The sequence below is a fragment of the Gopherus evgoodei genome, unplaced genomic scaffold (assembly GCF_007399415.2).
Source record: "Gopherus evgoodei ecotype Sinaloan lineage unplaced genomic scaffold, rGopEvg1_v1.p scaffold_45_arrow_ctg1, whole genome shotgun sequence".
NCBI classification, from domain to species: domain Eukaryota; kingdom Metazoa; phylum Chordata; order Testudines; family Testudinidae; genus Gopherus; species Gopherus evgoodei.
In genome coordinates this window covers 960781-977840 of record NW_022060066.1, presented here as the reverse complement: position 1 = coordinate 977840, position 17060 = coordinate 960781, and positions in this window count along the sequence as shown.

Sequence of the window (17060 nt, the reverse complement as noted above, 5' to 3'; positions counted from 1 at the left end):
AAGGAAGTCTCTGCTATTCTTGAAAAACAACCTATGTACTGGAAAAGTCAAAACATTTCTTTTTTTTTTTTTAATTCAGTGACAATGTTTCAGTTTTAAGCAGTTTACCTGAAATTGTCCGGTTCTCAATGAACAAAAAGAAAAAAAAAGCTTTAGTTTTTACAATTTCTATGAAAAGTCAACTGTTGTCTCCTAGGGGAAAAAACAAAAGACTTTGAAGAGCTCTAAAAATATTTAAATGTAACCCTTCTGCCTCTCTGAGTTAGCAGCAACAGCGGCCGGGTTCAGTACCCAGGGGTTCCGTTTCAATAACACAATGTATAACTTGCTCGACCCCCCACCCAGTGACCTGGAACACTTACATACCACCCCCCTGGGCGCCTCTAGGAGGCAATAATTCCTCTCTCGCAAACACGGAGTCTGAGTGTAGCAAATTCCTTTTAATAAAGGCGGGAAACAATGCGGCATCACATTGGAGAATCACCACAAACAGGATTATAACACAAACCATAAGCAAAAAACCACCTCCAAGTACGTTTGGCAATGCCCTTTCCCCCTTAGGGTCTTAAGTCCAATCACCCCAAAGTCCAACAACCTGAAAGTCTCTGGTCAGTACCACTCCAGAGTTCAAAAGTTTATCTGCAAAGTTTTACCCCCCAGGCCTGGGTGGAAATGGGGTGCAGGGCACACAGGGTGTTAAGGGGAACCTTACATGGGCCAGGGCCAACTGCTCCACTTCTCTGTGGAGTTCTGCTGCAGCCTTCACCATGACGAGCTCCACTACACCAGCTATGCCACTCCTCCAGCCGACCCTTGAGCCACACCAGCCATCCCCACAAACCACTCCATTCCGCTCACTGTTCCATGGGTTGCTCCAACATGCTGCAAACTGCTCCACTCTGCCAGCCTCTTAGCAATAGGTCTTCAGGCTCCTCCACTAGTTAACACAGTACTCAGTGATCTCAGCTCAGCTCTTTTAGTGATTTCAGCTTGTAGTAGGGGAGCCCCAGTGCTGGTGCATCATTGGCCCAACATGAATTCAGCTCAGCCGCCTCTAGATGGACTCCTAATGGAATTAAAATTAGCTCTACTCTTTAAGAGTGGAGAGAGGAAGACGTGCAATTGGTGTTCCAGGCCCTCAAAAGGGGCCCATACCATCAGGTACACACACCAGTCACCAACTTCTCTCAACTCACTGGGTTTTGGAACCCATGTCCCTTGTCTAGCAAGACCTACTTAATTGAGGTTGAGTCATCTCTGTCATAAAGTAGTCTCATAGTTCCTCATTCACATAATCAGGGTGACAACACTTTATTCCTCCTGCCCCAATAACAAAGAAATTGGGGATCCCAGAGCTGTCAAAATAACCATCCCAGGCTGCCGTGGACTATGCTAAGTGGGGTGGGTGTGTCAATGCAAATACCTGAAATTCCTTTCCACACTCCCTGAAATTATTTCCACACTCCCCATAATTCACCACCAGATGTCAGGGTAGAGCTCATCCTGACTCTGCTTACATAAATATAATGATATTTAATTACACATAGCAAACTAACTGTGTTGTCTCTGTGGAATATACTTTAATTTGTGATGCATTTGAGGCTCCACCACGAGGATTCTTCAATCATTCCCTGTTTGTGTACCTATCAATAATGCCCCATTACTGATTTATCCAGCTGCTGTTTCTCTGCCTTTTCACCATATTTCCTGTGATGCTGGGTCTTTCTGCAGTTCCCAGAAGACAGGGACCCTCTCCACACATGGGAGCTCCCTCCTCTCCTCCTCAGACAGACTTGGTTGTGGGGTGAAGCCTCTCCAAACTGTACAACAAATCACAGCTTCTGCACTCTTCAAACATGGAAACAACTCAGTATGTGGTTGTTGGATGCTGAACTCCCACTGGAAGTCTGTCGGAGTTTCATGTCAAACATGATCACAGCTCAGTATGTGCTTGTTCTGCGGCTAAATAACTGAACCCAGAATTCAGGGCTGTGAGCCCAGCTCTGATCTAATTTCAGGAGCAAACCACCCAGACATTCTGCCCTAGTTGACCCTAACTCCACATAGGGGGCACAGCACCTGTCCTGGATCTCACACGATTGCAGCATGCCTGGAAGGACCCTTGGCTATAGAAAAGGCAGAACTGATGCCCCACACGAGTCTGAAGGAGATTGAAGAATAGAATATATATTTGTAACTCAGACATGCTCACAACAGCTCAGAGCCCAGTGGCGTCAGCTCCCCAGCCAGCCTGGAATAGCCTGGTCCTTCATTAATGCCATATAATTAGCTCTGAGAGAGCAGAAATATTTCCCCCCTATGTTGTATCACGAGCTCTTGGGATGCAGCCATCAATGGAACCCACAGCTCAGGCTGCTCGGTCTGTTAGATGTTGGTCACAAAGAAGCAGGCAGAGGCAAACACTAAAAGCTCAGTGCAACGTCCTCAACCCATGTAAACTGATACAATTTTGAATAATTGTGGCTCTTTAAGCCAAGTGCAGATATGGCCTTTTGATTTCAGTGGAGATTCTTAGATTTACATTAGCTGGGGATCTGGCTCTAAGACATCCATGGAAATATGTCCGTTTTCAGCAGCTGGGGAATCTGGCTTCATTAACTCTCCTGGTGCTACTGCAGATCTACACCAGTTGGGGATCGGGCCCATAAACAGTTTCAAATCCATATTCTTTGCCTGCGAATCTGATCTGAGGAGACCAAAGTTCCAAACCCGTCTGCACTTTCTTTGTCTTTGATGCAGGGGATTAATTGCAAGGATGGAACTTTTAATGGTTACAGAGTGGTTAATTCCTACTGGGACAGAACGGGGGAGGAATTCAGTGTTGCAGAGATCTTCTCTACCTGATTTTCAGCTTATCTGAAGATCTGGCTCAGGATGTGGCCTGATAAAATAAAGTATGAAGGATGGACAAAGCACCCTCAAACTCACGAATTCTAGCCATGATGATCCCCCTCTTAGTCAGACAGCAGGCTGCAAACTTGAATGTAGAGGTAAGATACTAAATTGCTAATGGTGCAAGATTTCCACTTTCCAAGGAAATATGATATGGACTCACAAAGCATCCCATATGACAGCTCAGTTGTAAAGATTAAACTGAAACACCGCACAAACAGACTGCTGCCTGCTTCCAAAACTGATTTGTGGCAGCAGATCCCAGCTGCATTTCCATCTCTCTGTGATGAGGGGCTAACAGCATTACTCAGCTAATTCTCTCTTGTGTCATTTGCCACTGTGACCTTCTGTCTGTGCTGTGTGGGTGGCCATCAGGAGATTTGATTTCTATTCCTGGTTCTGCCACTGACCTGCTGTGTGACATTGGGTTGGTCACTTCTCCTGCCTATGCCTCTGTTTTCCCTCCATCCCTTTCTCTGCTCTGTCTACTTTGGGTTTAAAATCTCTGGGGCATTGGCTGTGACTTACTATGTCGGTGTACTGTCTGTTTAGCAGGCATCAGTGTGGGACAGAGGATATGGTGGTAGAGCAGGAGAGCGGGGGTCTAGTCCTGCTGCCCTCCTCAATGTCCATGGGTAGAGATAGGCTTTGGCTGGGGGCTCCAGCTGTCTGTGCCTAAGTCTAAAAGTGTCTGCATGTGTAACGCATACTCTGTGGGTATCAGCTTTGCTCTTTACTTTACGATTGCAATAGAGTGAATGGGTTTGTAATTTTGGTGTTATTGGAAAATATTAATGTTAGCATCCTGGTTTAATTATAGATTTACAATCTGGGCTAAATTTTCAATCTGTTTCCAATCTGTTTGTTTTCAATCTAAGTTTCCAATCCATTTAAATTATTCCAAAGGAAAACTGAATTTTCAAATGAAAATATTTTCCTGCAAAGTCTTTGTTATCCATAAAAACAACATATGTATTGGCAATATCAAAGCTTTTAAAAAAAAATTGTGATTTTTTTCCAGATTTCAGCACTTTTAAACAGCAGTTGTTTCGTTCTTGATGCACAAAAGCAAAAAATATTTTGGTTTCCATAAATTCTATAAAAAATTATTTTTATGCTAAGAAAAATGAGCTCTAGATGTTTTATTAAATGACTGTAAAAGTCTTAGAGTTTCAATGTAATTCATAGTTCTATTATTACATTTCCTCCAGTATATTAAACATCAAATATATTGACTGAAATAGAAAACTTACAGTGTTGGTCTTTGTGGAATGTTTCCCAGCCTGATAAGCATTTGACATTCCACTGCCAGGATTCTCAGTCATTGTCTGTCTCTATATCTCTCAATAATGCTTCTGCCACTGTGTTATCCAGTAGCTGTTTCCCTGCCCCGTCACCATATTCCCTCAGAGGCTGGGTCTCTGCGGTTCCCGACAGATAGGGACCCACTCCACAGATGACCACTCTCTGCTCTCCTCCTCGGGCAGGCTTGGTTGAGAGGTAAAGGACTAAATAGGATGGACGATTGAAAGACTCTCTCAACTCTAGAGCTGATCCTGGGATGTGTGGGATTCAGATATGATCACAGCCCAGGACGTACCTGCCGTGGGGTGAAATAGCTGAATCTGGTCTCCAGGGCTAAAGCCCAGCTCTGATCTCGCCTTGGGAAGAAAACACCCTGATAACCAGCCAAACCAAACCTAACCCCCCTGTCATAAACAGATAGCTAAGGGTTAATGTACTTTTACCTGAAACACCTGACCAGAGGACCAATCAGGAAACAAGACTTTTTCAAATCTGGGTGGAGGGAAGTTTTGGGTGTGAGTTCTTTGTTCTTTGTCTTGTGTCTGACCCTCTCGGCTCTGAGAGTGATTTTTCTACCTCCGGGTTTTCTAATCTTCTGTTTCCAAGTTGTAAGTACAAGGATAGTAAGACAATAGGTTTATATTGTTTTTTTTGTATTTACATGTGTGTAGTTGCTGGAGTGTATTCTTTTTGGATAAGGCTGTTTATTCATTTTTCTTTTAAGCAATTGACCCTGTACATTGTCACCTGGATACAGAGACTATGTTTAATGTCTTTTTCTTTCTTTTTTATATAAAGCTTTGTTTTTAAGACCTGTTGGAGTTTTTCTTTAGTGGGGACTCCAGGGAATTGAGTCTGCAGCTCGCCAGGGAATTGGTGGGAGGAAGAAGTCGGGGGGAAAATCTCTTTGTATTAGATTTACTAAGCCTGACTTTGCATACCCTCTGGGTGAGGGGGGGAGAGAGATTAGCTCTCTCGGTACTTGTGTTTCCAGGACTGGAAGCAGGGAATCTCCCAGGGTCGTCCAGGGAGGGGAGCCTAGGAGGAAGTAACCAGGAAACAAGGGGAGGGGATTATTTCCCTTTGTTGTAGGACTCAAGGCATCTGAGTCTGGGGGTCCCCCAGGGAAGGTTTTGGGGAGACCACAGTGAGCTAGGCACTGTATAATTCCTGGCTGGTGGCAGCTTTACCAGGTCCAAGCTGGTAACTAAGCTTGGAGGTTTTCATGCTAACAGCCATATTTTGGAGGTTAAGGTCCAGATCTGGGAAGAAATGTTATGACAAGATGTGCAGAGTTGTGGGAAAGATAGAATCCAGAAGCCAGTAGGAATATATATTTTTCTTTTCTCTGCTAGGGGCTTTTAAGCAGAGAAGGTTTGGTTTTAAAAGGAACCAGAGAGAAATTTTTTTCTGTTCGCTCCTGGCAGTAGCTTGCATATTAAGCAAGGAACCATTAAGGAACTATTAAGGGTCTTTTGTGAGACAATAGCACTCCCATTGGGAGTCAAGTACCCAGCACAATACACATGCAAATAAAGTGTTTTTTTCTGGTTTACTTTACATTTAAAAGATTAGCTAGAGGAAGAAAGGGAAAAAGGCACTGTTGCTAGGCAGACCCCAGGAGGCAACAGAGCCAGCAATTCAGACAATAAACACCGGAGGGCACCCCAACAACAAATCAAAGCCGCTGAGCACAGGTGAGATATGGGAAAAAACCTACAAGAGATGGAGCTGAGGGAAAGAGAAAAAGAGGCTACCCACAGGAGAGTGTTGGAACTCCGGAGGGAAAACCACTGGCAGGCCCTGGAATTAGAAAAGGCTAAGCAACAAAACACAGCCAATCCTAACAACCCTTCACCAATACTTGTTCCACAGCACAGGAAATTTCCCACCTACAAGACAGGTGATGACACCGAGGCCTTCTTGGAAAATTTTGAAAGAGCCTGTCTTGGGTACAGCATCTCTGAAGACCAGTACATGGTAGAATTGAGGCCACACCTCAGTGGACCTTTAGCAGAGGTGGCAGTTGAAATGCCTAAGGAGAAAATGAATGACTATAAACTTTTTCAAAGCAAGGCCAGATACAGAACGGGGATAACCCTGGATCATGCCCGTCGGCATTTCAGAACCCAAAAGTGGAAACCAGATGTGTCATTTCCCAAACACGCCTACGACCTTATGTAGTTATCTTTGTGACTGGTTCAGGATCTCTGCACATTCAGGGAGCTGTGGCTGCATCAGTGAAACCCAAAGCAGTTTCCTCTCTCAGAGCTATTGTCTGAAGCTTTCTGTAGATTCTGGGAGGTGGGGTTAACATAGAGGTCATTGGGTGGTACTTAATGACCTGTGATAAACAGAAGGTCTGATTGTCCAATCGTATGGTTAGGAACCCCCATATGTAAAATGATGATACACTGAGGGCAAATGAAAACATTAAACAATTTTATTAGAATATTTAGTGAAGATACAAAGACTTCAAATTACATAAAAAGACAGCAGTAATGTGAAATTAAGCTGATCTTTTGCATCATTTCTTACATAGAATCACACCCTTTCTTGGGGTTCTGGTGGTCAGAGAGAAAAAGGATGTGAAAGGGTGTGAAAGATGTGAAAGAATCAGTTTAGGGAACTTTTAGAGGACTTATTCCTTCACTCTCCCACTTCCCTGGCTGCCTCTGCTGCTTAGCCAAAGGCCTTAGCCTAAGAACCAGGCCTCAGACTATCCTAATGACTGAAGGCCCATACACAGGCAGACTGTGATTTTGATTATTTGGCCTAGTCTACACAACTCGTTTAAACTGATTTTAGCAGTGTTAAAGCGACTTAACACTGCACCTGTCCACACGAGGCCCTTTATATCGATATAAAGGGCTCGTTAAACCGGTTTCTGTACTCCTCCCCGACTAGAGCAGTAGTTTGAAATCGGTATTACCATATCGGATTGAGGTTAGTATGGCCACAAATCGACGGTATTGGCCTCCAGGCGGTATCCCACAGTGTACCATTGTGACTGCTCTGGACAGCAATCCGAACTCGGATGCACTGGTCAGGTAAACAAGAAAAGCCCCGCAAACTTTTGAATTTCATTTCCTGTTTGCCCAGCTCAGAGCTTTGATCAGCACGGGTGGCGATACAGTCCAAATCCAAAAAAAAAGCTCCAGCATAGCCCTACAGGACATACTGGATCTGATCGCTGTATGGGGAGACAAATCTGTTCTATCACAGCTCCGTTACAGAGGACGAAATGAGAAAGCATTTGAAAAAATCTCCAGGCTATGATAGACAGAGGTCACAGCACAGTGCTGTGTGACAAGCGTAACAGAAAGCCAAAGAAACAAATGGATGCTTATGGAGGGAGGGAGGGGACCCCAGCTATCCCACAGTCCCCACGGTCTCCAAAAAGCATTTGCATTCTTGGCTGAAATCCAAATGCCTGTAGGGTCAAACACATTGTCCGGGGTGTTTCAGGGTATATGTCGTCAAAGAAAAGGGAATAGCAATTCATAGTGATTCTTAGTATTTGTGGCAGAAAGCTGGTGAGAATGATTCTATAGCCTGGTGGTTAAGGTAGTCATGAGGATACTCAGAATCAAATCCTTGCTCCAGTCTATCTTTAATTATTTACACAAAATAGCAGAGCTTCAAGAGTAGAGATTGTGTAAATCTCAGACCCTAATATCCCATTACCCAGGGCGTGCTCCTCTCTTATATAAGATCTAAATTCAAATCCTTTCTCTGTATTAGGCAAAAAGGGAAACCAAACGCTGTCGTCCCACTCCACAGGTACGTCTGCGAACCACTAAGCTATAGCTTATAACAGAGGCACCACCTCCCCTGAAATGTTTTCAAATTTTTGATCCACCAACAACTTCTGAAAAATATTTTCACTTGCTTTTTTGTATTACTATTCTTAAACTACTGCTAACAACTGTCAATTTTAATTCCAGTTTGGCAACATTTTGTTTCTTGTTTTCCTTTTCTCCTTTAGGAATTCCCTTCTTTCCCCCACCACTGTGAAGTCAACTGCTCCTGCAAGCTCAGGAAGGAGACATAATCCTGGACACTTTAAGAAATTACATATTACTGCATTCCTTTCACCTTTCTCTCTGGTGTTGATCATAGATAGGGAACTCTACTAAAAATAAAATCATCAGATGATTCCTATATTCTAACCGTATGTATATTCAACAGTGCTAGGAGGTTTGTGTGTGTAAAGATGCTAGAACTGAATCTACAAGCATTTGTATAATTCATGGCACATGGAAGGAGTGAGGATCTTGTGAATACCCTCCATACATCTCACTTATCAGAAATTATTGATGCATGTCTTCATCTGTGCATAGTGTCTCTCCTAGGCAGAGTCAACAAAACCACTGTCCAATAAAGAGTAAAGCACAGTGGAGTGCAGGAACACTGATAAATACGTACCCTATTTATGGATGAGTGAGGATGTGTCTACAGTACAAGATATGACACTGCAGTACAAATGCTTGCTACAGTCACAGAAGGGGATTTTTCCATAACTGTAGTAAAACTACCCTCTTGAGACTCGGTACTGACATTGATAGAAGAATTCTTCCATCAACCATGCTGTGGCTACAGTGGGGGTTAGGTCAATCTAACTATGTCGCACAGAGCATGACATTTTCACAGCTCTGAATGATGTAGCTAGACTGACCACCATTTAAGTGAAGCCAGAGGGGGAGAGTTAAGGTTATGTGGCTGCCTACTGAGCATTTCCATTCTTTCAAATATTGGGTTTCTTCTTAAGTTCAAACATAACACTGAATTTCCGTGAAGCTCTATGTCCCGTTATCCACCATAGAATCATGGAACATCAGGGTTGGAAGGGACCTCAGGAGGCCATCTATTCCAACCACCTGCTCAAAGCAGGACCAATTATAAACTAAATCATTCTAGCCAGGGTATTTCAAGCCTGACCTTATAAACCTCTAAGGAAGGAGATTCCACCACCTCCCTGGGTAACACATTCCAGTGCTTCACCACCCTCCTAGTGAAAAAGTTTTTTCCTAACATTCTACCTAAACCTCCCCCTCTGCAACTTGAGACCATTACTCCTTGTTCTGTCATTGGGTACCACTGAGAACAGTCTAGATCCATCCTCTTTGAAACCCCCTTTCAGGTAGTTGAAATCAGCTATCAAATCCCTCCTCATTCTTTTCTTCTGCAGACTAAACAATCCCAGTTCCCTCAGCCTCTTCTCATAAGTCATGTGTTCCAGCCCCCTGACCACTTTTGTTGCCCTCCACAGGACTCTTTCCAATTTATCCACATACTTCTTGTAGTGTGGGGTCCAAAACTGGACACAGTACTCCAGATGAGGCCTCACCAGTGTCAAATAGAGGAGAATGGTCCCTCGATCTGCTGGCAATATCCCTAATTATACAGCCCAATACGCCGTTAGCCTTCTTGGCAACAAGGGCACACTGTAGACTCATATACAGCTTCTTGTCCACTGTAACCCTAGATCCTTTTCTGCAGAACTGCTTCCTAGCCATTCAGTCCCTAGTCTGTAACAGTGAATGGATTTTTCCGTCCTAAGTGCAGGACTTTGCACCTGTCCTTGTTGAACCTCATCGGGTTTCTTTTGGCCCAATCCTCTAATTTGTCTCTGTCCCTCTCTATCCTATCCCTACCCTCCCGCGTATCTACCACTCCTTCCAGTTTAGTGTCATCTGCAAACTTGCTGAGAGTGCAATGCATCCCATCAACCAGATCATTAATGAAGATATTGAAAAAACCAGGCCCAGGAATAACCCTTGGGGCTCTCTGCTTGAAACCGGCTGTCAACTAGACATGGAGCTGTTGGTCACTATCTGTTGAGCCCAACGATCTAGCCAGCGTTCTATCCACCTTGTAGTCCATTCATCCAATCCATACTTCTTTAACTTGTTGGCAAGAATACTGTGGGAGATTGTATCAAAAGCTTTGCTTTCCCCTCATCCACAGACCCAATTATCTCCTTATAGAAGGCAATTAGGTTAGTCAGGCATGACTTGCCCTTGGTGAATCCATGCTGACTGTTCCTGATCACTTTTCTCTCCTCTAAGTGCTTCAGAATTGATTCCTTGAGGACCTGCTCCATGATTTTTCCAGGGACTGAGGTGAGGCTGACTGGTTTGTATTTCCCTGGATCCTCCTACTTCCCTTTTTTAAAGATGGGTACTACATTAGCCTCATCAAAGTCATCTGGGACATCCCCCGATTGCCAGGAGTTTTCAAAGATAATGGCCAATGGCTCTGCAATCACATCCGCTAACTCCTTTAGCACCCTCTGATGCAGCGCATCCGGCCCCATGGACTTGTGCTCATACAGTTTTTCTAAATAATCCTGAACCACTTCTTTCTCCAAAGAGGGCTGGTCACCTTCTCCCCATACTGTGTTGCCCAGTGCAGTAGTCTGGGAGCTGACCTTGTTTGTGAAGATAGAGGCAAAAAAATAATTGAATACATTAGCTTTTTCCACATCCTCTCTCACTAGGTTGCCTCCCTCATTCAGTAAGGGGCCCACACTTTCCTTGACTTTCTTCTTGTTGCTAACATACCTGAAGAAACTCAACTTGTTACTCTTAACATCTCTTGCTAGCTGCAACTCCAAGTGTGATTTGGCCTTCCTGATTTCACTCCTGCATGCCTGAGCAATATTTTTTATACTCCTTCCTGGTCATTTATCCAATCATCCACTTCTTTTTTAAGTGGTAACAGCTAATTTAGTCCCCATCATTTTGTATGTATAGTTGGGATTGTGTTTTTCCAATGTGCATTACTTTGCACATATCAACACTGAATTTTATCTACAATTTGGTTGCCCAGTCACCCAGTTTGTGAGATCCCTTTGTAACTCTTCACAGTCAGCTTCAAACTGAAGTATCTTCAGTAATTTGGTAACTTTCACAAATTTTGCCACCTGACTGTTTACAGATCATTTAAGAATATGTTGAACAATACTGGTCCTAGTGTAGTTTCTTGTGGGACCCTGCTATTTACCTCTCTCCACTGTGAAAACTAACCATTTACTCCTATATTTTGTGTCTTATCGTTTAGTCAGTTACTGACCCATGATAGCACCTTCCCATGCATCCTGTGACTGCTGAGTTTGCTGAAAAGCATTTGAGGCAGGACTAGGGTGGTCACACATGCATTCATGGAATACCAGAGATTCCTGCACTTCCAGGAACAGAGTGGGGCCCCCTGCTACCAGTGTGACCTTGTCATGCTGCATGGCGGACGCCATGTTAAAGGAAGTGCTGCCCTGCTCCCGCAGGTTGGGCAACAAACCAGCCAAAAAAGAAAACTGTCTGGTATAAAATTGGTCAAGTGGGCGCCCACTCCATCTTCCCTTGTCCGAAGCTTGGCCCCTCACTCCCATTCAGATCGGAACCCTTATTACTCCCACTCCATTGAGACCCCCCTCACTCCGAGGTCCCTCTCAACCACTTCAGCCAGTCCCACTGAGATTACTCTGTTTAGTTTGGTGAAAATTGGAAAGGCCTGATTTTAGTGGTCAGCTTTTACAGTTTTCCAATCTTCACGATCATCCATTGAGTTCTGACCAGAGTGGGCCAGGGGCTGGCCATAGAGGGGACCTGGCCCAGCTGAGTGAACAGCTTGGCCTAGAGAAGCAAAGGAGTATGTGACATTCTACTTAATTAATGATAATGATTAATCAGGAGCTGGCAGAGTGTGGGGCCCACACAATGTGGACCAGACAGGATTTTGCTCTTCCCTTGGCTTGGTAAAAGAGAAACACATCATCCCCCAGCAGCATGAGGTCTAAACTTGGCCCATGGAATCCATGTGCACAGCACATTTGAAATGCAGTCAGCTCTGGGGTGGAGCAGCTGGGCAATGATGCCACAGTGGCACCACATGAGGAAAGCTCACCCAGCACTGAGATTAAGCCAGCTCTGAGGCAGGAGAGCAGCCACAAAGTGACACAGCATGAGGATGGCTAACCCAGCACTGTGGTGTGGGGGGTGAGTGTCCTAGTTTCAGGGAATGGGCCCTGCTCAATGAGTGGACAAAGAAAGAGATCTCAGCACCTCTTAGAGAATGCAGCACTGCCTTAGTATTGCCAACCACTGGCTGGGATTTACCATATGCCCAAGGGGTTGCTGTGGTGGCTTTCAATGTGGCCTGATCTTGACACCTTACCTGTTGTGTTTGAGGGGGTGAGCTCTGTGTGTGTGTTTGTTGGGAGGGATAGAAGACTGGAGGGCACTGAGGGGAAGAAAGAGAGGTCTCCCTGGCCCTGTTGTGGGTGTCCACAGATCATTCAGGGATCAAATCCAGATCTCGCTACTCCCACCCGCTCCAGAGACCAAGTCCCAGAGAGCCAGTGGCTCACAGAGCAGATATCAGCCACTCTCTTGCTCACAAAGCCACAAAACAATGCCACACTGGGATGGCTAACCCGGGGCTGAGGTGTGTGTGTGTGTGTCCCTGCTTCAGGGAATGGAGCCCAAGCAGTGGGTGGAGAGAGCAAGACAACCCAGCACCTCCTGGAAGACAAAGGACTGCCTGAGTACTGCCAACCCCTGACTGGGATTAGCCACTGCAGGCTTTCAATGTGGCCTTATCTTGACACCCACCATGTTTTGTCTGAGAGGGTGAGCTGTGTGTGTGGGGTAGGAGGGCAGAAGGCTGGGGCATGGGAGGCAGGGGCATCTCCCTGGCACTGTTCTGGGTGTTCACGGATCGTTCAGGGATCAAATCCAGATCTGGCAGTTCCTACATACCCCAGAGACCAAGTCCAAGGGACCCAGTGGCTCAGAGAGCAGATATCAGGCCTCTCTCACTCAGCTCCCTTCACAGAGGAGGTGGAGAGAGGAGGATGCTGAGATCTCACATCCAGCTTCCCTCTTGCTTTGATTTTTCCCAGGCTGCTGCATTGTTCTGTCACCTGCCCCTCCCTGCTCCAACAACTAACCCAGCCAGGCACAAATTCAGCCTGGCAATTAGTAGAAGGTTTCTAACCATCAGAAGGAGGAGGTTCGGCAGCAGCCCCACAAGAGGAGTTTTGGGGACACACAACTTTGTTCATTTTAATGGAGAGGTAGAGAAACGTATGAGTGTGATTGTATGATGGAGCTGCTTGTGATGGTGGAGACAGGGCTGAGCAACCCATGGGCTCACTTCTAGTTAATGTCCTGTGTTCCGAAAGTTCATGCTTAAGGTTTCATCCGGCCACCAGCAGGGGTCAGGAAGGGATCCCCCCCACCAATATATTCTGAGAGGGTTTATTTTGTTTTGTTTTACTCTCCTTCCTCTGTAGCTCCTGGCAATGACCGCTGCTGGAGATAGGGACCTGGGGGGTGGGGGAGCCAGGCTCCGAAATGGCACAGATTATTGTCTGTGTCTCTCGAGTGGTTGGCTGGCTGATTCTTGCTCACATGCCCAGGCTTTCACTGATAACCATATGTGGGGTGGGGAAGGATTTTTCCCTCAGTTCAGATGAGCAGTTACCTTGTCATGGAAGGGGGGGGGTCGCCTTCCTTTGCAGCGTGTGGGTGCGAGTCACTCACCAGGACTATCTGGATGAGTCTCATTTAACCATTTCCCTGCCACAGCTGAGGCACTGTTGCACCTTAGTCCCACCTGCTCTGCCTGTGGCAAATAATATTCTAGTCTCCTGCAGGTGCTAATTCTGTGTTCTCATTCCAGATGCTCTCAGTGGCCTGTGCTATACAGGGGGAAGGAATAGGTGACTAGGTGGTCCCTTCTGGCTGCCCCCAAGGCCCAGAACTTCCTGACTTCCTGCACTAATGTTCAGTGGCAGAGCCAGGTGGAGGGAAGAGGAGGAGCGGAAAAAAAAGGTGCCACCTGCTTCAGTGCTTTTACTGATGGGGCAGCGCTCCGGGTCTTCAGTGGCATCTCAATAGTGTGACCTTCACTCACTCCATGGGTCTTTGGCAGCATTTCGGCGATGAAGCTTCAGTGCCACCTCCTGCATAGCACAGACCCCGAGCACCGCCCCATCAGTAAAAGCGCCGCAGTGGGTGGCACCTTTTTTTTTTCACTCCTAGGTGAGTAAAATTAAAAAGGTGCCACTTGTGCTTGGTGGGGGAACAGCTGCTGCCCCGTTTCCCCCCTAGCTACGCTACTGCCAATGTTTTATCCCTCTGGCCCCACTTCCGTACCAGAGCTGGGGACAGAACACATGAGTCCTGACTCTCAGCCTCACTCCCACTGACCACTACACCTGACTATCCTTCTTCCATAGAGCTCTGATGATTTACACTAGCTGGGGATCTGGGACATTGTTTTTCCACTGACACCCATTCAATTCCAATGACTAATTGACATGGTGGAGAAAGGTACTCGAATTTCAGTTCTAATCCCTTCCCCTCTTCAATGCAGGTGTTAGTGCTCCCAGGAAACATCTCAGTCCTCCCTGTAATATCCTAATAAAACCAGAGAAGACCACATCAATTTCAGCCTCACCTAGTGTAATTTACACTGTTAATATAAACTGATATAGTTAAATGAATGCCAAAAGGGATGTGGATGTTCTTAATTCCGTTAAAACCTAATTATTCTGGTTTAGTTTAAATTAATTGAGAATAGATTTAAACTACACTGAAATCAGCTTCTTTGTGACCAAAGTGTGTCTGCACAGTGGTGTAACTACACTAGTTTGAAAGCCAATTCAAATTATACGAATTGCTAAGGCTTAAATTATTGATAGCGTCCAGTAAACATTATTGTACTGGCCAATAGTTCTTCAGCAAAGAGCAGCTTTTCATTTTAAACTAACAGGCAGGCAGCCAGATAAACAAAAAAGTAAGTGTTAGAATAGATAGGCAGTTAGATAGACTGATATGTCTCAGTTTAAAAGAAATAGAAAAGTGCTTTAAAACATTTTGGAAGGATTTTTTTCCCTCTCTTTCCTAAAGTAGTAAGAAAAAAACAAAATACAATTCCTTTTTGTAAACCCCCTTTCAGTGATATTCTGATCTGTTGTATATTCTCTGTTCTGAGATAATCAGAGCAGATACTTCTCTGGGTTTGTCCGGATCCCAGAATTGACACAGGATTTTTTACATCAAATTTGGAAATACATAAAAATATATTTACTGATTTAATATTTCCAGGCTTTCTATTTTAATTTTACCAATCTAATCTATGAATTAATAAAATACATATTTACCGCTTTAATATTTGACTTTAACCTGGGAATTAGCATAATATAGTGTTCATAACCCAATATTTCAACCAATTCTGGAAATTTGTCCTATACAGAATTATCAACTCAATATTTTAGTCGGCTCTGGAGTTAAAAAAATCAGAACTATAAATGTAATATTTTAATCAAATCTAAAAACATATGTAGTTTTCAGTTTTTGGAGTTTCTTTCATAAAAACTAGACATTTATATACATATTAGCTTAAAATTATAACCATGTCTGGGAAGTACCATTTATCATTAGTACAATTTTTATAACATCTGGAAAATAGTACAAATATACTTACTAATGTAATATTTAATCTAATCTAGACAAAAGTAATGCATAATTCTTAATTTACTATTTTAATGAAAATAAGAATATATCATTATTAAATATGTTAATGATAATAGGAATTCTTATCCAATATAATTATTAATGCAACATGTTTAACAAATGTGGAAATCAACACAATATATACTTATTACTGTAAGATTTTAATCAAAAATCTAGAAATTAACATAGTATATAAATATTAATTTAACATGTGAAATGAATCTGGAAAACAATAATATATGGACTTACTATTAATGAGTAATCATTTGTTATTTAAATAGAAAGTAGAAATTGATAACAATCTTCATCCAAGAATATTAAAGGAACTGGCGCATGAAATTGCAAGCCCGTTAGCAAGAATTTTTAATGAATCCGTAAACTCAGGGGTTGTACCGTATGACTGGAGAATTGCTAACATAGTTCCTATCTTTAAGAAAGGGAAAAAAGGTGATCCGAGTAACTATAGGCCTGTTAGTTTGACATCTGTAACATGTAAGGTCTTGGAAAAAATTTTGAAGGAGAAAGTAGTTAAGGACATTGAGGTCAATGGTAATTGGGACAAATTACAACATGGTTTTACTAAAGGTAGATCATGCCAAACCAACCTGATCTCCTTCTTTGAGAAGATGACAGATTATTTAGACAAAGGAAATGCAGTAGCTCTAATTTACTTCGATTTCAGTAAGGCATTTGACACGGTTCCACATGGGGAAATATTAGTTAAATTGGAAAAGATGGGTATCAATATGAAAACTGAAAGGTGGATAAGGAACTGGTTAAAGGGGAGACTCAAACGGGTCGTACTGAAGGGTGAACTGTCAGGCTGGAAGGAGGTTACTAGTGGAGTACCTCAAGGATCGGTTTTGGGACCAACCTTATTTAACCTTTTTATTACTGACCTTGGCACAAAAAGCAGGAATGTGCTAATAAAGTTTGTGGATGACACAAAGCTGGGGGGTATTGCTAATAGAGAAGGACCAGGATATTATACAGGAAGATCTGGATGACTTTGTAAACTGGAGTAATAGTAATAGGATGAAATTTAATAGTGAAAAGTGCAAGGTCATGCACTTAGGGATTAATAATAAGAATTTTAGATATACATTGAAGACACATCAGTTGGAAGCAACAGAGGAGGAGAAGGACCTTGGAGTATTGGTTGATCACAGGATGACTATGAGCAGCCAATGTGATATGGCCGTTAAAAAAGCTAATGCGGTTTTAGGATGCATCAGGCGAGGTATTTCCAGCAAAGATAAAGAGGTGTTAGTACCGTTATATAAGGCACTGGTGAGACCTCATCTGGAATACTGTGTGCAG